Consider the following 27808-nt stretch of genomic DNA (forward strand, 5'->3'; position numbering starts at 1 on the left):
ACGGCTATATTCCGTGTGGAGATATGAACTCGTGCATTTAACCCTTACCCTGCTAAAGTTCTATAATGAACTTGTCCATTTTCAATTTGGACAGTACTATTGACTGTTAAAAGGGATGGATACTGACTGAATGGCGAACAGTGCAGGCTGATCATGATCTACACTGGTCGCAAAGGCAGAATCAATCATGTCCTTCATGATAAGTGTTAAATTACTGAAGATCAAATGAATGAGAAGTTTATATATTTATTGTCTCCAAAAATTTTAATGATTTCACCATATTTTAGCTCCCACCATCACCCAACCACCTCCCTACTAAAAAAAGACAACCAGGACTTGTTTTCACAAGCATTAGAAAATACCTGACTTCCTAAGGGACTGAACATATTTTGAGTACTTTATTATGCACCTTGTATTAAAGTCCATTAGAGATAATGCAGAAGACGGATGAGTGTACAAACTGTCCTATTTATTGCCTCCCTTTATGTCTTGGTTGCCATACCATGGTCAATGGGTGAAAAATAAAAATCATTGTACAAATATCAACATTTCCTCCTTGGATAAGAGTAGGAGGTAAAATATAAAGACCTTTTGAAAGTTTATACCACAACTAAGCAAAATAATAGCAGATTCAGCCTGATAAGACTGAAAATGTTCATATCCAGCCGCCAGAAGTGCAGCAACTCTAAAAGTCCCATAAGACTGTTTCATTAAGCTGAACTCTATCATAAAAGTAAACTGCATGTACTGCAGGAACACTACCCCCTCCCCCACACACACACAAAAGACCAGAAACAATAACAAGACTGAAACATTTTTAGGACTGCCACATGGCACTTAAAGACTGCTGATGCAATAGTTAAATAAACCAGCTTTTGAAATGTCAATAATAAAAAACAAGAACTTATGCTTGATTGTTCCGGAGCAGTAAAGAAATCAGGGACCGAATGTCTTGAAAATGCCAACAGTTAACTAAATTGTCCTATGAGTATATAATTAATGCTACCACTCTTGAAATGTTAAACATTCATTGCAAAATGCTGCAAGAACTTAAGTATTACTATTCTAGTAACTACACATAAAATATTTTTTACATCCATAAAAATGTCTACTATTATATTTGATAGAGAAAAAACGGTGATTCATGTGCTGAAGGCTAGTTGAAAAAGTTAATGAATATTCATAAAGCTGTGTCTGAACCATGTCTCGAATACGTAATTAACGTGTGTTAATTTTGTTGGCAATCATTGTAAGAGTTGTGATAAACCACCTTTGACGCAACAAAATATGATTGGCTGGCTATATCCGACAGGACAAACCACTGCTGTTTACAACAATCTGTCATTTTTAAAACGCAATCATTTCATTGGCTGACATGGCTGATAGAAGTGTTGTGGAGTCACATGACCATCTATAACTTATCAAATGTGGCGACATAGTTTTTTGACAAGTGACAAGCAAGGATACATAAAGTTAATGTCACAAGCTGATGTACAGAGCCCCTTTTATTGCTGAACAAATGTAGATCAGTGCAAAATAGTTTGTTAAGGTCTAGCTATAAATAATTACTGAAAGCTGTCATGGACATTTTATTGTTCATGTTGCCTATCAACCCATCAAACTGTCATATATATATATATATATTAAAATCATACTCGAGGGAAGTAATTCATCTTGTTTTAATTAATTCTGTGTGATTTTAGTACCAATTACTTCCCTTTAGACAAAAACTGCAGACGTAGGACTGATGTTCTGAACTGTTATATATATATTATTGCTGTTCCCAAGTATTTACCTGAAACTCTTGAATATTATTCTGTAACTATGTTCCCATAAATTAAAGTTTTGGTGTCCAAACCTAAATAATGATCCAGCAAATTATGTATTAAATTAAACTGACATCTTGTCATGTTTGTAGGTAGCTAGGTGGAGAAAGCTTCAACTACAAGTCTTTTCACTTTTTTGAGTCTTATGTTCTGCCCTACCATGCTTTTCAGTTTTATCTGCAAACTTAAGGTTGTACAACTGCCTCGCTCATCATGATTTTTGATGGTTAATTTACTGAATAAATACACTTATATTCAACACCTTGAATATGTACTTGACAGTAACCCTTACCCTGCTAAATATCTATAATGAACTTATCCATCTTTCAATTTGGACAGTACCATTAACTGTTTAAAAGGGATGCATACAAAAAAGATACTGACTGAATGGAGAAGAGTGCAGATCATGATCAGACTGCATTGATGTGCAGGCTGGTCATGATCTACACTGGTCGCAAAGGCAGAATCAATCGTGTTCAACATGATATGGGGTAATCCGTTGTAGAAAATATCCACAAATTTTGTATTGTTTACATGTTATGTACTGATATTTTGTTAAAATGAAATACTAGTTAAAAAACAACAACTAGGAGCTGTGTTCTCAAAACGCGAAATCATGGTGTAAGACCAAAGATGTTGTTCTTTGTGGTTTGAAGTTTAAAGGTGAAGATCATATGAAGGTGAAGGTCATTTATATATAGGTCTGTTTGTAGGACTTGCCACAAGGTTTGTTGAGTGTTAGTATGAACTAAATTGGGTCATTTATGTGTGCTGTAGGACCAAAAATGTTGTTAATAAAAGTTTTTAAGTCTGAGGGTGCAGGTGACTTTTTTAGGGTCAAGCTCATCTATGTATGGGTCAGTTTGAAGGTCTTCCCACAAGGGATTGTTGAGTGTAAGTATGAACTAAATTAGGTCATTATGTGAGCTGTAGGCAATCTGGTTCGTAGGGACGGAGAAACGGACTAACAGACGGACAGTTCAACAGTTCAATCACTATATGCATGGGGGTGTGCTGGGGGGATAAAAAAAGGTGAACTATTTGTCAAATAAAAAGCAACAGCACTTACAATTAGGCCATCATGTCACCAGATGACTAAATAGGTTATTTTAATCTAGTACAGTATAAAATATTTTCCAGGTATAATTATCACACAGAATAACAAGAACTCTGAAAGGATAATGAGTGCCAACTTACCGATTATAAACAATAAAAGGTCTGAACGACCTGAGAGTAGGCTACAGACTGATATAGTAGTGGGAGTTGTTGTAATTAGTGCAGCTAAGGGGTATGGGGAACAATTATTGCTCAGAATGAGAATATTTAACATTTAGCCTGCAAAACGTCTAAAATGGACTGGTCTATCAATCAGTTTGGGTAATACCATCTTATTATTCAAAGGGGTGTTACCTTAAAATTCACTGGCTGAATAGCAGACAGTGAGGCCATGATCAGCCTTCATGGATGTGCAGGCTGATCTTGGTCTGCACTGGTCGCAAAGCCAGAATCACTTGCCGCCAGCATGCTAAAGGTTAAAATTCAATATAATAGGTAATCAAATGTTGCTAACAACAAGGAGATATATTTGATGAGTAGTCTGTTGAAAAGTCATATGATACTGGATAAGCTGATACATATTTATACTTAACAATGTTAAATGTTTTAGCAAAATAAAGACAATGAGATAATTCAAACATGTGCAGCGGAATAGCTCAACAATAGCTTCATGTGGACTACTTTTATCTGTAAACAGCCTTTATCCTCTATTCAACATGCATTTTTTTCATTTTTTAAACAGTCCATTATACACTGGACGGTCACGGTAACCAGATTGGCAGTGGTTTTGACAGAAATGGTAGAATATTTATCAGTTTCTGAAAAAGGCTTGGGAATACATGACTGATGTTTCCTTGAACTGGAAAGTAGGTCACTGATAAACTAGAGCTATCACTAAAGGTGATGAATGTACCCCCCACACTCACTGACACAGTACATTGCAATTTGATGCACACAAGACTGCCTAATTATGTGGACTGTATGTATATAGTATAGTAACAAAAATCAAAGTCCAATAACCCTGCAGAATATTTATCTAAAAGAACGTTACATGCACCATGCACGACTAGGGTTGGTACTGATCACTTGTGTGAAGTTTCATTAAATTGTGTGCAAGGGTTCTGAAGATTAGGCACGCACAAGATTGCATATGCAGACTGTATGTATATAGTATGTTAATAAAATCAATGTCCCATAACTGTGCAGATTTTTTTTCTTAATGAACCTAACATGCACTATGCACAACTATGGTTACTACTGATCACTTGTGTGAAGTTTCATTAAATTGTGTATATGCAGACTCTATGTATATAGTACAGTAAAAAAAATCAAAGTCCTGTAACTCTGCAAAAATATTTTCTGAAAGAACCTAACATGCCCCATGCACAACTACTGTTGTTGCTGATCACTTGTTTTAAGTTTCATTAAATTGTGTCATGGGGATGAGGAAAGATGGTGTGCACAAGATTGTGTCTATGTATATAGAATAGTAACAAAAAAACTAAGTCCCATAACTCTGAAATTTTTTCCTCTGAAAGAATCTAACATGCCCCATGCACAACTACTTATATTACTGATCACTTGTGTGAAGTTTCATTAAATTGTGTCAAGAGGATGGGGAGAGATGGTGCGCACAAGATTGTGTCTATGGACAGACAGACGGATGGACAGCCTGAAACCAGTATACCCCCCCCCCTTACAACTTTGTTGTTCGGTGGGTACAAAAATGTATCAGGAAGGTCAGGAAGTGATACAATTACGAGCCAAGAGACATGGAAATTCCTTAAAAACCAGGTTTTTCAAACATTTTCTATTTGGCTATTGACCCAACAGTGACCTTGACCCTAGCTGCAAAAAAGAAGAAAACAATCCTGTAACCTTTCTTTCCAAATAAGCTACCTATATACAAAGTTCCATTGTAATATCTCATTCCTAACAGTAACAGTGACCCCTAATGCTGTGCACAAAGTTTGGTGACAATATGTCAATCTTAACTAAAGTTAACAAGAGTGCAAGAATGTCACAATATACGCCCGTCACAGCAAATTTCTTTACTCTAGCACCTGTATTTGCAAATGGAATTTTAACTTTGTGGATGTTTAGTAATAACTAAGTGTTTTGTTTTTCTAAGTCCACAAAAAAACTCCTTACCAGGTAGTGATACCTTAAAATACACCTAAATTTGGAAAGTAACATCTATGTTGTACCACAGAAAAGTGGTCTTGGTTTTTCCCTACGGTCAATTATAAAAAAGTTACAATATAAGTTATTTATAGTAACAACTAAGGGAAGTTAATCTTTAAAAAAAAAAAAAAAAAAAAAAAAAAAAAAAAAAAAAAAAATTGTAAGTCCTCACAAAAATCTTTACCAGGTAGAGACTGGGCAAAATACACCTCAAAATTGGATGTAGCATGCATATTGTACTACAGAAAAGTGGTCTCTATTTTTCCCTATGACAAGTAATGAAAAAGTTACAATATAAGCTATTTATAGTAACAACAAAGGGAAGTAATTCGAAAGAAGGGAACTGCGCATGACACTTCGTCTCATGATGGTGTATAATTGTGTCAAGTTACATCAAAATCCCGCAATGCATGAAGAAGAAATGCTTCGGACAAAGTCATTCTTGTATCTGACCTTTGGCCTCTAAGTGTGACCTTGACCTTAGACCTAGGGACCTGGTTCTTGCGCATGACACTATGTCTCGTGGTGGTGAACATTTGTGCCAAGTTATATCAAAATCCCTCTATGCATGAAGAAGACATGCTCCGGACAAGGTTTTCATTCTTGTATCCTTTGACCTCTAAGTGTGACCTTGACCTTAGACCTAGAGACCTGGTTCTTGCGCATGACACTCCGCCTCATGGTGATGAACATTTGTGCCAAGTTATATCAAAATCCCTCTATGCATGAAAAAGAAATGCTCCGGACAAAGTTTTCATTCTTGTATCCTTTGACCTCTAAGTGTGACCTTGACCTTAGACCTAGGGACCTGGTTCTTGCGCATAACACTCCTTCTCATGATGATGAACAATTGTGCCAACTTTCATCAAAATCCCTCTATGCATGAAGAAGATATGCTCCGGACAAAGTCATTCTTAAATTTGACCTTTGTCCTCTGTGACCTTGACCTTAGACCTAGGGACCTGGTTCTTGCGCATGACACTCCGTCTCATGATGGTGAACAACTGTGCCAAGTTTCATCAAAATCCCTTCATGCATATAGAAGATATGCTCCGGACAAGGTCTGTGGACGCCCACCCACCCGCCCGCCCGCCCGCCCGCCATGGGCGTTCCCATAATATGTCCCGTTTCTCAAACGGGCGTATAAAAATTGGAAGCCACTTTTTTGATTATTCCAGCAAAAACAATTCAAAGATCTATTGACCGCAAACCTATGGCTTCTAAATGGTTTCTTTTCCATTGTGAAAAAAAGAAAAACAAGAGCTGTCTCCGTAGGATGACACATGCCCCCGATGGCACTTTGAATGAATAGTTATGGCTGATGTTAAGAGTTTAGGACCTTTGACCTATGGAGCTGGGTCTTGCGCGCGACACATCGTCTTACTGTGTCACACATTCATGCATAGTTATTTTAAAATCCATGCATGAATGACAAAGATATGGACTGGACATGCCCATCAATGCACTATCATGAAAAATGATCTTTAACATCTAAGTGTGACCTTGACCTTTGAGCTACGGACCTGGGTCTTGCGTGTGACACGTCCTCTTACTGTGGTACACATTCATGCCAAGTTATTTGAAAATCCATCCATCGATGACAAAGATATGGACCGGACACGCCCATCAATGCACTATCCTTTAACCTCTAAGTGTGACCTTGACCTTTGAGATACGGACCTGGGTCTTGCGCACTGCACGTCGTCTTACTGTGGTACACATTCATGCCAAGTTATTTGAAAATCCATCCATCGATGACAAAGATATGGACCGGACACGCCCATCAATGCACTATCCTTTAACGTCCAAATGTGACCTTGACCTTTGAGCTACGGACCTGGGTCTTGCGCACTGCACGTCGTCTTACTGTGGTACACATTCATGCCAAGTTATTTGAAAATCCATCCATCGATGACAAAGATACGGACCGGACACGCCCATCAATGCACTATCCTTTAACGTCTAAGTGTGACCTTGACCTTTGAGCTACGGACCTGGGTCTTGCGCACTGCACGTCGTCTTACTGTGGTACACATTCATGCCAAGTTATTTGAAAATCCATCCATCGATGACAAAGATATGGACCGGACACGAAAATTGCGGACAGACCAACAGACTGACAGACCGACAGACGGTTCAAAAACTATATGCCTCCCTTCGGGGGCATAAAAAGTGAAGCCCAAAACGGGTTTAGAACTAGTACTCATCTGTGAAACTCCAAAATTACTATACATTACAAAAGGTACAATAACCCAATGCTTTAGACTACTGTGCCACTGTGAAAATTTCGAAGTATGCACATTAAATAAATTATTCTGACCTTGAACTGACCACATATGCAATCCAAACCTTGGTTTTTCTATAAGCTACCAATATGCCAAGTTTTAATTTCTACATATCAATAATCCAAACTAAAGTTATTGATCAGAAACTGTTTCTTTTCTAATTTTAGTAACAGTGAACTTGATTTTGACCCCACTGACTCAGAATCCAAACCTTGGTCTTACTCTAAGCTACCTACAGGACAAGTTTCATTTCAACATCTTAACCCAAACATCACAATATCTCATTACTAACTACAAGAGTTATTGAGTGGAACCATGTTTCTATCTTTTGTAACTGTGACCCCAAATACAATCCAATGCTAGGTTTTCATAATAAGCTTGCTGGAACTTTTGGTAACAGTATATCAACTGTTACTGAGTAATGAACCAGAAGCCACCTTTTTGATGATTCTTGCAAAAAAAAATAAATTAAAATCTATTTTTAGTAACTGTGACCTTGAGCTTGACCATATGGCAGTTAAATGGTTATTAGCAAAAAAAAAGAAAAAAGCAGGATTAGAACATCTACTCCTCCTTAGCACTCCAAAATTACAACATGGTTCATACAGGACATGGCAAAAAAAAATCAAGGACTTTTCAAGGACTTTTTAAGGACTTTTTATGGATTTTCAAGGACTATTTTAATCGCTTTAAATCTTAAATTACAAAACCATTTAGGCTCTTCATAAGGCATTATGACAGAAGAAAAGTTACAGAACAGTTTTATTTTCCATAAGCTACAATAGCATATCTTAACCTTTATGAGATCTTCAATGGGATTACCTTTTATGAGCTATATTTGCCTGTATACATACTTAGTACATGTTTCTTATAAGTCTTTCAAGCTCTCAAGACTAACATTTGTAGTTTTCAATTTGTCCTCAAGGGACTTCACTTCTTGTTTTCGCGTGTGATTTCAACGCACTTTCTCCCATAGTTCCGACATCAATGAGTTTATCACATACACTTATGCTTGTCTGACTTAAACTCCTTTAACCACGATGAATAATCATCCTGTGTAAGCCATTTATTGGCGAAACTACATTTATTTTTTGGGCCACTCATTGTTGTTGTTGATAGTCACGCTACAATGACCTTGCGCATAATATTTTAATGTTGTGAAAATCGCTATTCCATATCTAACTTCCGTACCGAAACGGTGTTCAACTAGCGTTCCCTCCGTGGGTGTGCATGTATTTTTATTTTACACCGTTTTTTCGCTCGTTTTGACTTATTTATTATTTATTTTTTGTATTTTTCCCCTGCAATATGATTGCACCCCCGTTTTTAGCAAAATTTAAGGACTTTTCTACCTTTTTTTTCAAAATTCAAGTACTTTTTCAGGGGATTTTTGGAAGAAAAAAATCAAGGACTTTTCAAGGACTTAGGATCAAATTCAAGGACTTTCAAGGACCTGTGCGAACCATGTACAACATTACAAAAGGTACGATAGCCCAACGCTGTTTTCCACTGTGCCACTGTAGAATTTTCAAGGTATGCACATTAAATCAGTTATACTGACCCTAAACTTGACCCCACTGACTCCATGTGCAATCCTGTCCTTGGTTTTGTTATAAGCTACTTATATGCCAAATTTGATTTCAATCCATCAATCGAAACTTAAGTTATTGAATGAAAGCTGTTTATTTTCATTTTAGTTACAGTGACCTTGACCTTGATTGCCCTGATCCAAAATTCAATCTTAACCTTGGTCTTACTATAAACTACCTATAGGGCAATATTCATGTCAATATTTCAACCCAAACTAAAGTTATTGAACGGAAACTAAATCTTGACACTGCCCATCCATCCATCCATCCATCCATCCGTCCGCCTAATGATATTGCCAATTTAAGAACCAGGTTTTCAACTTTGAAAAGCCTGGTTAAAAGTGATGTTTTGAAAGATGTTATCTTTTTTCAAGACAGAGGCCAGGAGACCAGTAACCAGGGCTCAGCAATTCCACTTGTCAGCTCACAAATACTGGCAAATGATACTAGATTTTACCCATATGACCCACTTACAAATTTATCCTTGATATAAAACAGACAAACATTCTGACCAAGTCTGTGAAGATCAGGTAGATAAAGTAGCCTCTGGAGTACTAACATGGTCTTTTTACAATTTGGCCTAGATCTACACAGATACAGACGTCTAGTGACCTAGATCTACATAGATAGACGTCTAGTGACCTAGATCTACACAGATAAAGACGTCTAGTGACCTAGATCTACACAGATACAGACGCCTTGTGACCTAGATCTACACAGATACGGACAAACATTCTGTCGAAGTTTTATCAAGATCAAAAAGTTATTGTGACCCTGGAGTGTTAACAACATTTTTGTATGACTTGACCTAGTAACGAAGTTTTTTAACATCAGTAACCCGGTTTTGAATTTGAATTAGATTTCATAGATATACATTCTGAGAAAGATCTGTGAGGCCTCTGCAGTATTAACAATATTTTCCTATTAATTGACCTAATGACCTAGTTTTTGACCCAAATAACCCGGCCCGTTTCAAAATCTTTCGAGATTTTATTCGGGGTAATATTCTGACAAAGTTTCAGGAAAATTGGGCTAATATTGTGACCTCTACATGAGTGAGTGTTGACAGTAAATTTATCTATGACACACAATGAACGACAGACACAGGGCAATTGCAATAGCTTACCTTGAGCATTTTGTGATCAGGTGAGCTAACAAGAGGGCCATGATGGCCCTATATCGCTCACCTGTTATCACTGCAGTTAGATGGTCTGGATGAGTGGATCCAATCAGTAATTCAAGGGCCATAAATCAAAAGTGCCTGGGCCGATTTGGCTAGTTATCGAACTTGGGTAAGGTCTTATGGACAAACACATTTTGTTTAAGTTTGGTGAAGATCGGATGAGAAATGTTCAACTTAGAGAGGGGACAAGAGTAAACAGACTGATCTTTTCGGTAATTCAAGGGCCGTAACTCTAAAATGCCTGGACCGATTTGGCTAGTTATCGAACCTGGCTGAGGTCTCATGGTCAAACACATTTTGTTCAAGTTTGGTGAAGATCGGATGAGAAATGTTCGACTTAGAGTGCGGACAAGAGTAAAAAGGCCGATTTTTCGATAATTCAAGGGCTGTAACTCCAAAATGCCTGGACCGATTTGGCTAGTTATCGAACTTGGCTGAGGTCTCATGGTCAAACACATTTTGTTCAAGTTTGGTGAAGATCGGATGAGAAACGTTTGATTAAGAGTGCGGACAAGCTTTCTGACACACACACACACACACACAGACTGGAGTAAATCAATATGTCTCCCACACCACTGTGTGGTGGGAGACATAATAAAGAGAGGTAATTTGACATAAAATCAGTCCATAGTTATCTACCCTGATTGTCTCAGTCCAACTAATAGCAATAATGAAATTTCAAATAAGTCCTATAAGTACTTACTGATATAAATCCATTTTGATTACAATCAGGGGAGGTAATCAGATATAAAATAACTCTGGAACCTACGATTGGATCTGATTTGTCATGGAATCCAAGATTTATTGTTGCTGAAGATATTTTGGAAGTTTGTATCAAATAAAACCATAAATGAAGTCTCTATATGGCTGCAAAAGCCAAAATAGCCAATTTTGGACCTTTAAGGGGCCATAACTCTGGAACCCATGAGGTAATCTGGCCAGATGAAGAAAGGAAGCAAGATCTTGTGGTGATACAAGATGTATGCAAGTTTGGTTAAAAACTCATAAATGAAGCTGCTATTGTGCAGACAAGGTCAAAACAGCTAATTTTAGCCCTTTCAGGGGCCATAACTCTGGAACCCATTATGGGATCTGGCCGATTCAGAAAAGGAACCGAGATCTTATGGTGACACAAGTTTTGTGCAAGTTTGATTAAATTCAAATCATACAAGAGGGCCATGATGGCCATATATCGCTCACCTGTTATCATTGCACTTCAGGACAAGGTCCTCAGAAAAAATATCTAAGTCCAAAGGACAGGAACAACAATGGGAAGAAATTAAACCAAAAAGAAAAGAAAAATTCTTACAAGGTACAGATATGTCAAAATACACCTAAAAATTGGAGGTACCATCAATGTTGTACCACAGAAAAGTGGTCTCGGTTTTTCTCTACGGCCAATAATAAAAAAGTTACTAAAATCAGCTATTTATAGTAACGTAAAAGGGAAGTAATTAAAAAAAATATATTGTAAGTGAACAAAAGAAGGATCTGCAAAATAAATCTGTTGACATAAATGAAATTTCAGATCAGTATCTTCATTAGTTATGGAGATATACCCATTTTTATTTGAAATAAAGGGAGATAATTTGACATAAAATCAGTCCATAGTTATCTACCCTGATTGGCTCAGTCCAACTAATGACAATAATTAAATTTCAAATAAGTCCTATAAGGACTTACTGATATAAATCCATTTTGATTACAATCAGGGGAGGTAATCAGATATAAAATAACTCTGGAACCTAAGATTGAATCTGATTTGTCATGGAATCCAAGATTTATTGTTGTTGAAGATATTTTGGAAGTTTGTATCAAATAAAACCATAAATGAAGTCTCTATATGGCTGCAAACGCCAAAATAGCCAATTTTGGACCTTTAAGGGGCCATCACTCTGGAACCCATGAAGGAATCTGGCCAGTTCAAGAAAAGAACCAAGATCTTGTGGTAATACAAGTTGTGTGCAAGTTTGGTTAAAATCAAATCATAAATGAAGCTGCTATTGTGCAGACAAGGTCAAAATAGCTAATTCTGGCCCTTCCAGGGGCCATAACTCTGGAACCCATAATGGAATCTCGCCAGTTGAAGAAAAGAACCAAGATCTTATGGTGATACAAGTTGTGTGCAAGTTTGGTTAAAATAAAATTATAAATGAAGCTGCTCTTGTGCAGACAAGGTCAAAATAGCTAATTCTGGCCCTTTCAGGAGCCATAACTCTGGAACCCATAATGGAATCTGGCCAGTTCAAGAAAGGAACCAAGATCTTACGGTGATACAAGTTGTGTGCCAGTTTGGTAAAAATCAAATTATAAATAAAGCTGCTATTGTGCAGACAAGGTCAAAATAGCTAATTTTGGCCCTTTCAGGGGCCATAACTCTGGAACCCATAATGGGATCTGGCCAGTTCAAGAAAGGAACCGAGATCTTATGGTGATACAAGTTGTGTGCAAGTTTGGTTAAAATAAAATCATAAATGAAACCACTATCGTGCAGACAAGAAATTGTTGACGCACGGACGGACTGACGACGGGTGATCACAAAAGCTCACCTTGTCACTATGTGACAGGTGAGCAAAAAAGATGCTGCTATTGTGCAGACAAGGTCAAAATAGCTAATTCTGGCCCTTTCAGGGGCCATCACTCTGGAACCCATAATGGAATCTGGCCAGTTCAAGAAAGGAACCAAGATCTTATGGTGATACAAGTTGTGTGCAAGTTTGGTTAAAATAAAATCATAAATGAAGCTGCTATTGTGCAGACAAGGTCAAAATAGCTAATTCTGGCCCTTTCAGGGGCCATAACTCTGGAACCCATAATGGAATCTGTCCATTTCAAGAAAGAAACCAAGATCTTATGGTGATACAAGTTGTGTGCTAATTTGGTAAAAATCAAATCATAAATAAAGCTGCTATTGTGCAGACAAGGTCAAAATAGCTAATTTTGGCCCTTTCAGGGGCCATAACTCTGGAACCCATAATGGGATCTGGCCAGTTCAAGAAAGGAACCATGATCTTATGGTGATACAAGTTGTGTGCAAGTTTGGTTAAAATAAAATCATAAATGAAACCAGTATCGTGCAGACAAAAAATTGTCGACGCACGGATGCACTGACGCACAGACTGACAACGGACGAAGGGTGATCACAAAAGCTCACCTTGTCACTATGTGACAGGTGAGCTAAAAATATTAGAGACTAATACATGTGCAAGTCCAGGGCCCCAAGGGCATTTTCCCCTTCGAAAATTTTGCATCTGGAATACCAGTAAATGCATTTTCTGGCATACAAAATACAAAAGAATAGGTCTGTACACACCATTTCTGTGAAAATATGTCAAGGCCCTGGACTATAGTGCCTATGTGGAGCTATGCCAGTGACTTTAAACTAGAATGAATATGGTTGTATCTCTACTATGCTTTTTTCCCATGACTTTCACAAACAAGTTGTTTTGTTTTTTCAAGAATTCCATGACCTGATTCGATATCCACGGAGGTCCCATCAACAGAAAGATAAAATTATCAAATCAAAAACCGAGAAAATATCAAAGAATCCTCAAAATGTCTGAAAAATTACCATCAATATGACAAACTGATACAGTGGAGATTTCCTCCCTTGATTTAATTCCAAAATTAAAATTACTATCACACAAAAAACTATGATGTGCATCTTTGATAATATTCACTTAAAATCTGTGGAATTATTCTTGTTCCTTTTCGCTGGAAAGACTAACTGTTGTGATTGTTACAAGGTTTTTATGTAATGCAGTAATGTATCTCCGAGGTTTGCGGATAGTACTTAAAAATTTCACTGTTTTAGACAGTGACAGTATCAGCATAATATTGCTGGTTTTGAACTATATCTAAACATGCAAGAATATTTATTATAAATAATCAGAAAATCTTTTCAATACACTTCAAAAAAACATAAAAATTGTGATGTTATGACACTGTGCATTGCATGTTTGAAAGACAAAAAAATAAAATGGGTAGTTTTAGATATTAAAAAAAAAAATTAAACCATCTTTCACTTATTAACACCATTGTTTGGCACAGATATGTGTGAAAATATTGCATATGGTGTTCACTATGTGAGAAATATTGAAATTTTGACTGATTCCCAACACTTGTATCACGTACATCAGTCACAGTGTTATATTTTGTATAGAACTAGTATGTCCTGCATTTTAAAATGTTTCAAATATTCTTTTCAATACATCTTCTATAACTGAACACACCCTCCACTTGCAGTAGGAATATTTGATCTATCCTTTATCAGGAGCACAGAAGCACAGAAGCATGTTAACCTATAGATTGATGGCAGCAGGCTTAGAGATTATTTTCAAACTTGGTCACCCAGGAGAGGGTCAGAGATTATTTTTTGACTGGTTCATAAACTTTTCTCACCTGTCTGAGACTTGCTTCACTGAACTTGAAAATGCCAGAAATCATCTTGAAACTGGAGAACAAATCTGAAATTGTAAAGAAATGCTGCTGTCATTTAAATAAAATAAATATAATTATTAAAAAATATCTTACTGGACTATATCAGTATGCTGACTAAACAGACAGGTTTTTTTTTTATTCTATAGCAGAGGCCGAATATCGGCCTCGTCCCCCAGCCGAGGATTTCCCCCACAGCCAAGGATTTCCCCTACCGCAGTCGAAATTCACCTACGTCTGAAATTTCCCCCTTCAAAATCGTAAACAAAGCAATGGAGATTACTCCCACCGAATATCGGACCCGTTCACAACTGCAGACGGTCTTTCACAATTTTCAATGGGTGTGAAAACCTTTAGAAATAGTAGAAAAATGTTAGAAGAGCGTTCAGTGGACCCCAGGTTCCGGTTTTGACCAGCGAAAATCGATAAAAACTCGTATCTGACCCGCACATAATATGCCGTGGGCGTCTGCTTGTCTCGCGGTAATACTCTTTGATGCGTAACGAGTTCGAAAGCTCTGCCCCTTGTCAATCAAAATCCCAGTGAACTTCATACTGTTTGTCGACACTAGCGTAAGTATGACAGTAGGCGGAGCGTCGTATGTTAATTAGCTACTGACAGATGTCAATCACGCCACGCGCCGACTGACATGTGGTTATCATCAGTGTGTAATATAGATGATTGATAAACAATGCAGCGTCAGATTATCGTGTTTGTACCTCTTGTTAACGTGTTTGTACCTCTTGTTAATTAGCGGTAACAGCTTATGCTGTATTGTGTAATATGTGTTGTTAATTTAAAGTAATTATTTTATATGCTTGATTCGATTAAATAAGCCGGTCGGCCGTTACGCAAATTTATTATCTTTGCCTAGGTATTTTGCTAGAGCAAAATAAAATATAAATGTTTTAAGTAATCAGATATTATAAGTATGGAATAGTTCTGGTGAAAAGATGAAATTTTATCAAGAATATTTAATGTTTGCTTTCGTTTTTTTCATATTTGTCACACGTTTTCGCGATCGTGATTTTCGGACTTTTTTATCCTTTCTTACAAGATTTTCTAGTACAATTGAAACAAGTGCTCGTCGAACACGAAATGCCCCCCTTGATGCATTTAGTAATTGCACAAGGAACAGAAATTATATGCTCACTGTAAATTAAAGTTCTACCATGCTGTTTTAATCTGACTTTGACCTTTAACCTAACAAGAGATTACAAAGTGATATTGGTGCCATCCACTGAGCCATTTTTGAATGTTCCAAATTTCAAGACTAGCTCAAGGTCAAAATCAAGGTCAAATTTCATTTCTGTACAATATAATGTGTATGTGGTTCAAATTTGAAAACTGTGGCTTGAGAAATGTTAAAGTAGGTCACTAGATCAATATCAAAGTCAAAGTTCATTTCGGTTGACAGAAATATGCAAGTGCTTCAAAATTTGGAGGCTGTAGTTTGAGAAATGTGAAAGTAGGTAGTAGGTAAAAATCAATGTCAAATTTCAATTCAGAACACAATAATAAAATAAATTATGCTTGCAGTCCAAATCTGAAGTTTGTACAATCAGAAATGTGAAAGTAGGTCACTTGGTCAATCTCATGATCAAAGTTCATTTCGGTACACAAAACTATGCATGTGGTCCAAATTTGAAGCCTGTACCTTCAAAAGTGTGAAAGTAGGTCACTAGGTCAATTTCAAGATCAAACTTTTTTTCGGTACACAAAACTATCCATGTGGTCCAAATTTGAAGGCTGTAGCTTGAGAAATGTGAAAGTAGGTCACTTGGTCAAAATCAAGGTCAAATTTCATTTCGGAACACAAAACTATGCATGTGGTCCAAATTTGAAGCCTGTACCTTCAAAAATGTGAAAGTAGGTCACTAGGTCAATGTCAAGGTCAAAAATTTTTTCGGTGCACAAAACTATGCATGTGGTCCAAATTTGAAGGCTGTAGCTACAGAAATGTGAAAGTAGGTCACTAGGTCAAGGTCAACTCATGTCAAGGTTCATCTTGCCACTCAAAACCAAACATATGGTCAAAATTTAAATGTTGTAGGTTATTGACAAGAAGATTTTAAAAGCTATTTCCCTATATAAGTCTATATAAACCATGTGACCCCCGGGGCGGGGCCATATTAGATCCCAGGGCAATAATTTGAATCATCTTGGTAGAGGACCACTAGATGTTAATTCATACTAAATTTCAAAGCCCTAGGCTCTGTGGTTTTAGACAAGAAGATCAGAAACTGCTTTAACTGTTCCTGGCCAATGTGACCTTGACCTTTGACCTAATGACCTCAAAATCAATAGGGGTCATCTGCTGATCATGACCAACCTAACTATCAATTTTCCTGAAACTAGACCCAAGCGTTCTCGAGTTACTGCCCGGAAACCGTTTTACTGTTCCTGGTCACTGTGACCTTGACCTTTAACATACTGACCTCAAAATCAATAAGGGTCATCTGCTGGTCATGACCAACCTCCCTATCAACTTTTGTGACCCTAGGCATATGCGTTCTTGAGTTATCATCCGGAAACTGTTTAACTGTTCAGGGTCACTGTGACCTTGACCTTTATCAAATTGACCTCAAAATCGATAGGGGTCATCTGCTGGTCATGACCAACCTCCCTATCAACTTTCATGATCCTAGGCTCAAGCGTTCTTGAGTTATCATCCGGAAACCGTTTTACTATTCAGGGTCACTGTGACCTTGACCTTTAACATACTGACCTCAAAATCAATAGGGGTCATCTGCTGGTCATTACCAACCTACCTATCAACTTTCATGATCCTAGGCCCAAGTGTTCTTGAGTTATCATCCGGAAACTGTTTTACTATTTAGGGCATAATTAAAAGCCAACAAAAGTATGCATTTAATGATAATATGACGACTCTTGCAAAAGCAACTCTTATTTTAAAGCATTTTTTTGTGAATAAAAGCATGTGACCTTTAAATATTCAATGATTTGAGCATTTCAACTCTCCCCACCCACCTTGTTACAATGATAAGTGAACATTAGTGCAAGTCCATCTATTGCTAAGTGACAGTGTGTATAGTTGCTAAAAGTGTTTATTATGCATAATTGTAAATTCCCCCCTGAGTGAAAAAATCCCCCAAAACATGTCGCGCGCTATTTTCTTCCCCCAATGACAGGCTGGGGCCTCTTCCCCCAGTCGTAAAAAAAACCCCTGACAGAAAATCAACTTATTCACAATATGGAATTAAAATGGTCATAATCTTTGATAGCTAATATAATTTTGTGATTTCACAAATATTTACTTTATTTTCGATTTAGTGACAAATCCAATCATAACTGATAATTTTTGCACAATTTTAATTTCCTTCACTGTGTTTTTAACAGATTGCTGTTATTCATATAAACAAAATATAAAAATATCAAAAAACAAAAAAAAGTCATTAATAAAAACTGAAATTCAGTACATTATATTTTCTTTAATCAGGAAAAATGAGTAATACTATACTGAGATATTTTAGAATATTTATGAATATTTGACTATGCGGATGTACATTAGGCCTTTATTTTTTCATTCATCGTTTTACAAACCCGCCGCTCAAAAAAAGGCGTTTTTAGAAAAAAATTAAATTTGAAGAAAAAAAACAAGATTTTTTTATTTCCTCTGCTGGTACTTTGTACAGATGGAAGCAAAAAATGCGTCGCAGCCGCCGAGAAATAAAAAGTTATCCATGTACCGCATTCCGTATACAGTCCAATAGTCAATGCCTAATATTACTTTAACCAATCAAATTGTACCTAACATAATTAGCAGTATACACAACAAGAGGGCCAAGATGGCCCTAGGTCGCTCACCTAAGAAACACACCGTAACAGTGTAAAACATGTTTGACCTAGTGATTTCATGGAAACAAATATTCTGACCAATTTTCATTAAGATTGGACCAAAAAATTGTTCTCTTGCGATAAAACAAGCATTTTCTTAGATATGACCTAGTTTTTGACCCTAGATGACCCATGTTCAAACTCGACCTAGATTTTATCAAGGCAATCATTATGACCAAAATTCATGAAGATCAATTGAAAAATACAGCCTCTATCACATACACAAGTTTTTTCTTTGATTTGACCAAGTGACCTAGATTTTGACCTCAGATGACCTATATTCAAATTCGACCTAGATTTCATTAAGGCAATCATCCTGACCAAATTTCATAAAAATCAATTGAAGAAAACAGTCTCTATCGCATACACAAGATTTTTCTTTAATTTGCCCTAGTGACCTAGTTTTTGATCTCAGATAACCCATATTCAAACTCGACCTAGATTTTATCAAGGCAATCACTCTGACCAAATTTCATGAAGATCAATTGAAAACTACATCCTCTATTGCATACACAATGTTTTTCTTCGATTTGACCTAGTGACCTAGTTTATGACCCCAGATGACCCATTTTCGAACTCGGCCTAGATTTTATCAAGGTTATCATTCTGGCTAAATTTCATGAAGATCAGTTGAAAAATACAGCCTCTATCGCATACACAAGGTTTTTCTTTGATTTGACCTAGTGACCTAGTTTTTGACCCGAGATGACCCATTTTCGAACTCGGCCTAGATTTCATCAAGGCAATCACTCTGACCAATATTCATGAAGATCAATTGAAAAATACAGCCTCTATCGCATACACAAGATTTTTCTTTGATTTGACCTAGTGACCTAGTTTTTAATCCGAGATGACCCATTTTCAAACTCGGCCTAGATTTCATCAAGGTTATCATTCTGACCAATATTCATGAAGAATAATTGAAAAATACAGCCTCTATCGCATACACAAGGTTTTTCTTTGATTTGACCTAGTGACCTAGTTTTTGACCCAAGATGTCCCATTTTCGAACTCGGCCTAGATTTCATCAAGGCAGTCATTCTGACCAATATTCATGAAGATCAATTTAAAAATACAGCCTCTATCGCATACACAAGGTTTTTCTTTGATTTGACCTAGTGACCTAGTTTTTGACCCGAGATGACCCATTTTCAAACTCGACCTAGATTTCATCAAGGTTATCATTCTGACTAATATTCATGAAGATTAATTGAAAAATACAGCCTCTATCGCATACACAAGGTTTTTCTTTGATTTGACCTAGTGACCTAGTTTTTGACCCGAGATGACCCATTTTCGAACTCAGCCTAGATTTTATCAAGTTATCATTCTGACCAATATTCATGAAGATTAATTGAAAAATACAGCCTCTATCGCATACACAAGCTAAATGTTGACAGACGACAGACGACGGACGACAGACGCCGGACATCGAGCGATAAGAACAACTCACCTGAGCATTGCTCAGGTGAGCTAAAAATGGACGACGCTTGACAGCTGACGTAAGCGTAAAAATCCAAAGCGGTTTTTGATTAACGCAGTAAAGAGTTTTCAATTGAAAGACCTGAACAAGAGGACCATGATGGTCCTGAATCGCTCACCTATCCCCACATGACCCAGTGTTGAACTGAGTATGATGTCATTATTTCTATTATTTGACATAGTGACCTAGTTTTTGAGCACATGTGACCTAGATATCATCAAGATAAAAAATTCTGACCAATTTTCATGAAGATCCATTGAAAAATATGGCCTCTAGAGAGGTCACAAGGTTTTTCTATTATTTGACCTAATGGCCTAGTTTTTGAAGGCACGTGACCCACTTTTAAACTTGACCTAGATATCATCAAGGTGAACATTCTCACCAATTTTCATGAAGATCTCGTGAAAAATATAGCCTCTAGAGAGGTCACAAGGTTTTTCTATTTTTCGACCTACTGACCTAGTTTTTGACCGCACATGACCCAGTTACAAACCTGACCTAGGTATCATCAAGCTGAACATTCTGACCAATTTTCATGAAGATCCGTTGAGAAATATGGCCTCTAGAGAGGTCACAAGGTTTTTTCTATTTTTAGACCTACTGACCTAGTTTTTAACCCCACGTGACCCAGTTTCGAACTTGACTTAGATATCATCAAGATGAACATTCTGACTAATAATCATGAAGATCTCATGAAAAATATGGCCTCTAGAGAGGTCACAAGGTTTTTCTATTTTTAGATCTACTGACCTAGTTTTTAACCCCACGTGACCCAGTTTCGAACTTGACCTAGATATCTTCAAAGTAAACACTCTGACCAATTTTCATGAAGATCCATTGAAAAATATCGCCTCTAGAGAGGTCACAAGGTTTTCCTATTTTTAGACCTACTGACCTAGTTTTTGATGGCACGTGACCCAGTTTCGAACTTGACCTAGATATCATCAAGGTGAACATTCTGACCAATTTTCATGAAGATCCATTGAGAAATATGGCCTCTAGAGAGGTCACAAGGTTTTTCTATTTTTAGATCTACTGACCTAGTTTTTGACCCCACATGACCCAGTTTCGAACTTGACCTAGATATCATTAAGGTGAACATTCTGACCAATTTTCATGAAGATCCATTGAGAAATATGGCCTCTAGAGAGGTCACAAGGTTTTTCTATTTTTAGATCTACTGACCTAGTTTTTAATCCCACGTGACCCAGTTTCGAACTTGACCTAGATATCATCAAGGTGAACATTTGACCAATAATCATGAAGATCCATTGAGAAATATGGCCTCTAGGGAGGTCACAAGGTTTTTCTATTTTTAGACCTACTGACCTAGTTTTTGACCCTACGTGACCCAGTTTCGAACTTGACCTAGATATCATCAAGGTAAACATTCTGACCAATATTCATGAAGATCTCATGAAAAATATGGCCTCTAGAGAGGTCACAAGGTTTTTCTATTTTTAGACCTACTGACCTAGTTTTGACCCTACGTGACCCAGTTTCGAACTTGACCTAGAAATCATCAAGGTAAACATTCTGACCATATTCATGAAGATCTCATGAAAAATATGGCCTCTAGAGAGGTCACAAGGTTTTTCTATTTTTAGACCTACTGACCTAGTTTTTGATGGCACGTGACCCAGTTTCGAACTTGACCTAGATATCATCAAGGTGAACATTCTGACCAATTTTCATGAAGATCTTATGAAATATATGGCCTCTAGAGAGGTCACAAGGTTTTTCTATTTTTAGACCTACTGACCTAGTTTTTGATGGCACGTGACCCAGTTTCGAACTTGACCTAGATATCATCAAGATGAACATTCTGACCAACTTTCATAAAGATCCCATGAAAAATGTGACCTCTAGAGTGGTCACAAGCAAAAGTTTACGGACGCACGGACGGACGACGGACGACGGACACCGCGCGATCACAAAAGCTCACCTTGTCACTTTGTGACAGGTGAGCTAAAAAAATACTCTTTGGATTTTTAAGGCGACCCCGAATATACTGACTAAAGGTTAGGGTTCGGTTAACTTAGACCTCTAAAACTATGCCTATACAAGAAACTATTTGGACTCTTTGGACACCTCTTTGGACACTTTCCTTAAAAAACTCTTTGGATTTTCAAGCCGACCGACAGCTGACGGTTGAAATTGATAGTAAACAAGAGGACCACGATGGTACTGAATCGCTCACCAGTCCTGTCTCCACATGACCCAGTTTTGAACTGAGTATGATGTCGTTTTTTTCTATTATTTGACATAGTGACCTAGTTTTTGAGCTCACGTGACTCAGTTTTGAACTTGACCTAGATATCATCAAGATAAAAATTCTTACCAATTTTCAAGAAGATCCATTGAAAAATATGGCCTCTAGAGAGGTCACTAGGTTTTTCTATTATTTGACCTAATGACCTAGTTTTGAAGGCACGTGACCCAGTTTCGAAATTGACCTAGATATCATCAAGGTGAACATTCAGACCAATTTTCATGAATATCTCATGAAAAATATGGCCTCTAGAGAAGTCAAAAGGTTTTTCTATTTTTATATCTACTGACCTAGTTTTTGATCGCAGTTGACCCAGTTTCGAACTTTACCTAGATATCATCAAGGTGAACATTCAGACCAACTTTCATACTGATCCCATGAAAAATATGACCTCTAGAGAGGTCACAAGGTTTTCTTATTATTTGACCTACTGACCTAGTTTTAAAAGGCACGTGACCCAGTTTCGAACTTGACCTAGACATCATCAAGATGAACATTCTGACCAATTTTCATGAAGATCCTATTAATCAGTATGGCCTCTAGAGAGGTCACAAGGTTTTTCTATTTTTAGACCTACTGACCTAGTTTTTGACCGCAGTTGACCCTTTTGACCGCAGTTGACCCAGTTTCGAACTTGACCTACATATCATCAAGATGAACAATCAGACCAATTTTCATACAGTTCCCATGAAAAATATGGCCTCTAGAGAGGTCACAAGATTTTTTTATTATTTGACCTACTGACCTAGTTTTTGATGGCAAGTGACCCAGTTTCGAACTTGGCCCAGATATCATCAAGATGAACATTCTGAATAACTTTCATGAAGATCCATTGAAAAGTATGGCCTCTAGAGAGGTCACAAGGTTTTTCTATTTTTAGACCTACTGACCTAGTTTTGGACCGCACGTGACCCAGTTTCGAACTTGACCTAGATATCATCAAGATGAACATTCAGAGCAACTTTCATAAAGATCCCATGAAAAATGTGACCTCTAGAGTGGTCACAAGCAAAAGTTTATGGACGGATGCATGGACGCTGCACAATCACGAAAGCTCACCTTGTCACTTTGTGACATGTGAGCTAAAAAGGAAATCTTTCGTAAAAATTACGAATGAATGCAAGACTGGCGATGTTGTAATTGAACATGTGCCTCACAAGTTGAGAATGCGGAATGTCACGTAGACCTGATTATAGTAACATAACGAGAAAGATATCGTCTTGGAAAATTTATGTTAGTAAAAGTGAAAATGTTTCCTGAAATATTACTTTTTGCCATAACGGTAAATCCTTTTATGACATGTGTGGCTTGAAGATATATCAAATATTAATGCTGATGAATCTATGAATTTTAGCGATAAAAGTTCCTTCACTGAAGGACTATAGCTTAAAAATGAGAGTTTGCAGTCTGTTACGGAAAGCAGTACTGGTCTTTCCCAGGAACAAATTATGTTTTGTATTGAATGGAACTATAGAGCTGTACAGTACTGTACCTGCGCTGAAAACTATTACAACAAATGTTCTTTCTCAAGTAGCCATAGTGAGCCCCAAGGTCCCTTCACACTAGGGTGTCCTTGCTAACCAACCATTTTCAAAGTTAATACATAATATTATATATTTATGACAATGACTGAAGGAATGGTTGGGGAGAAGTTTCAGAAATGATACATAGTACAAAATTATAGATTTGTAAAATCTGTATATAAAGCAAAAGTTATTATAAACCATTTGATGTAATTCTTGAATTAAAGATTTTCAAAAGAAAAAAATATTCTAAGAAAATGAAACAACCCAATGCGATTAAGTGTGAGCCTAGGTTTACTTGCATTAATTAAACGACACTACAACATACAAAATACAAGCAAACACAACCACCGCCTACCATAACGCTGTTACTAGCATCATGACATACGTATAGGTAGCTAATGGGTTAAGGGCAACATACTACTTCTAAAAGAGTACATAAAACATTCTACATACATGCAGTTTATTAATATACAAAGTTACGTTGACAGTACATATAAGCATTTCTGTACATTGAAGCATAAATTTGTGCATTTTGCAACATGAAGCATGTTTAAAAACCAAGTTCTATACACAACATTGAAACAGACATGCATGCACAAGATGGATAAAAATACACCCTGCTTGAAAATCAAGTTTCTTTCTCCGATGAAAAAAAATAAATAGAATTCTTGAATTATTTTTTTTGATTTTTTTTTCCTCCTACAGCCTGGTTGGACCCTGGTGGTTTGTAACACAAAGATTAAAAAAAAAAAAGACCTTATGTGTATCCTGAAAGTATTCTGTCTAATTTCTTTTTCATTTAAAAACAACTCTGCTTGATTTGCCATTAAGTCTAAAACATTTAGCCATTATAGAGCTTTTTTTCGGCCGATTTAATAGAAGTTAATGGGTCATATTCCAAATTGAAAAAAAGTATCTTTTTGTCCCCCGACGTTTAGGAAAAAACTCACAATTGTGCCCGACAAAAAGATTATCTTTCAGTACAAAAAGTACAGCAAAATTAATTGGGAAGATAATCAAAAATGCAAATCATTGTAAAGGAACAGAAGACTGTTTGAAAGTGTATGCTGTAGTTGATGACTGAAATTTTTTCTCAATTTTGACCAAAATACCATTAAATTCACAAAGCGAAGGGTATGTGTCATCTTCACAAAATAATGTTAAAACAAGAGGGCCCTATATTGCTCACCTGTTATCATTGCACTTGAGGACAAGAAGGTCCTCAGAAAAAATATCTAAGTCCAAAGAACAGGATTAACAAAGGGAAGGAATTTAACCAAAAAGAAAAAAAAATCTTACAAGGTATAGATATGTTAAAATACACCTAAAAATTGGAGGTACCATCCATGTTGTACCACAGAAAACTGGTCTCGTGTTTTCCCTACGGCCAATAATAAAAAAGTTACTAAAATAAGCTATTTATAGTAACATAAAAGGGAAGTAATTAAAAAAAAAATATTGTAAGTGGACAAAAGAAGGATCTGCCAAATAAATCTGTTGACATAAATGAAATTTCAGATCAGTATCTTCATTAGTTATGGAGATAAAACAATTTTAATTTGAAATAAAGGGAGGTAATTTGACATAAAATCAGTCCATAGTTATCTACCCTGATTGTCTCAGTCCAACTAATAACAATAATGAAATTTTAAATAAGTCCTGTAAGTACTTATTGATATAAATCCATTTTGATTACAATCAGGGGAGGTAATCAGATATAAAATAACTCAGGAACATATGATTGGATCTGATTTGTCATGGAATCAAAGATTTATTGTTGTTGAAGATATTTTGGAAGTTTGTATCAAATAAAACCATAAATGAAGTCTCTATATGGTTGCAAAAGCCAAAACAGCCAATTTTGGACCTTTAAGGGGCCATAACTCTGGAACCTAAGATGGAATATAGCCAGTTGAAGAAAGGAAGCAAGATCTTGTGGTGATACAAGTTGTGTGCAAGTTTGGTTCAAATCAAATCATAAATGAAGCTGCTATTGTGCAGACAAGGTCAAAATAGCTAATTTTGGCCCTTTCAGGGGCCATAACTCTGGAACCCATTAAGGGATCTGGCCGGTTCAAGAAAAGAATGGAGATCTTATGGTGATACAAATTGTGTGCAAGTTTGGTTAAAATCAAATCATAAATGAAGCTGCTATTGTGCAGACAAGGTCAAAATAGCTAATTCTGGCCCTTTCAGGGGCCATAACTCTGGAACCCAGGATGGAATCTGGCCAGTTCAAGAAAGGAACCAAAATCTTATGGGGATACAACTTTTTTTACAAGTTGTGTGCCAGTTTGGTAAAATTCAAATCATAAATAAAGCTGCTATTGTGCAGACAAGGTCAAAATAGCTCATTTTGGCCCTTTCACCTCTTTGGACACTTTCCTTAAAAAACTCTTTGGATTTTCAAGCCGACCGATAGCTGACGGTTGAAATTGATAGTAAACAAGAGGACCACGATGGTACTGAATCGCTCACCTGTCTCCACATGACCCAGTTTTGAACTGAGTATGACGTCGTTTTTTTCTATTATTTGACATAGTGACCTAGTTTTTGAGCTCACGTGACTCAGTTTTGAACTTGACCTAGATATCATCAAGATAAAAATTCTGACCAATTTTCAAGAAGATCCATTGAAAAATATGGCCTCTAGAGAGGTCACAAGGTTTTTCTATTATTTGACCTAATGACCTAGTTTTGAAGGCACGTGACCCAGTTTCGAAATTGACCTAGATATCATCAAGGTGAACATTCAGACCAATTTTCATGAAGATCTCATGAAAAATATGGCCTCTAGAGAGGTCAAAAGGTTTTTCTATTTTTATACCTACTGACCTAGTTTTTGATCGCAGTTGACCCAGTTTCGAACTTTACCTAGATATCATCAAGGTGAACATTCAGACCAACTTTCATACTGATCCCATGAAAAATATGACCTCTAGAGAGGTCACAAGGTTTTCTTATTATTTGACCTACTGACCTAGTTTTAAAAGGCACGTGACCCAGTTTCGAACTTGACCTAGACATCATCAAGATGAACATTCTGACCAATTTTCATGAAGATCCTATTAATCAGTATGGCCTCTAGAGAAGTCACAAGGTTTTTCTATTTTTAGACCTACTGACCTAGTTTTTGACCGCAGTTGACCCTTTTGACTGCAGTTGACCCAGTTTCGAACTTGACCTAGATATCATCAAGATGAACAATCAGACCAGTTTTCATACAGTTCCCATGAAAAATATGGCCTCTAGAGAGGTCACAAGATTTTTTTATTATTTGACCTACTGACCTAGTTTTTGATGGCAAGTGACCCAGTTTCGAACTTGGCCCAGATATCATCAAGATGAACATTCTGAATAACTTTCATGAAGATCCATTGAAAAGTATGGCCTCTAGAGAGGTCACAAGGTTTTTCTATTTTTAGACCTACTGACCTAGTTTTGGACCGCACGTGACCCAGTTTCGAACTTGACCTAGATATCATCAAGATGAACATTCAGAGCAACTTTCATAAAGATCCCATGAAAAATGTGACCTCTAGAGTGGTCACAACCAAAAGTTTATGGACGGATGCATGGACGCTGCGTGATCACAAAAGCTCACCTTGTCACTTTGTGACATGTGAGCTAAAAAGGATATCTTTCGTAAAAATTACGAATGAATGCAAGACTGGCGATGTTGTAATTGAACATGTGCCTCACGAGTTGAGAATGCGGAATGTCACGTAGACCTGATTATAGTAACATAACGAGAAAGATATCGTCTTGGAAAATTTATGTTAGAAAAAGTGAAAATGTTTCCTGAAATATTACTTTTTGCCATAACGGTAAATCCTTTTATCACATGTGTGTGGCTTGAAGATATATCAAATATTAATGCTGATGAATCTATGAATTTTAGCGATAAAAGTTCCTTCGCTGAAGGACTATAGCTTAAAAATGAGAGTTTGCAGTCTGTTATGGAAAGCAGTACTGGTCTTTCCCAGGAACAAATTATGTTTTGTACTGAATGGAACTATAGAGCTGTACAGTACTGTACCTGCGCTGAAAACTATTACAACAAATGTTCTTTCTCAAGTAGCCATAGTGAGCCCCAAGGTCCCTTCACA

General features: G+C 36.9%; 1 long non-coding RNA gene across 1 annotated transcript in view; it reads right to left on the reverse strand.

Moving 5' to 3' along the window:
* LOC123527813 (uncharacterized) overlaps positions 1-27808 on the reverse strand; it is a 68256-nt gene that overhangs the window by 26704 nt on the left and 13744 nt on the right. The window contains exon 2 of the long non-coding RNA XR_006681815.2: positions 14525-14589. This is a non-coding gene — a long non-coding RNA (uncharacterized LOC123527813). The remainder of the gene's footprint in view (positions 1-14524; positions 14590-27808) is intronic.

Source organism: Mercenaria mercenaria, chromosome 14 (genome assembly GCF_021730395.1).
Source record: "Mercenaria mercenaria strain notata chromosome 14, MADL_Memer_1, whole genome shotgun sequence".
In the NCBI taxonomy this organism is placed as follows: Eukaryota; Metazoa; Mollusca; class Bivalvia; order Venerida; family Veneridae; genus Mercenaria; species Mercenaria mercenaria.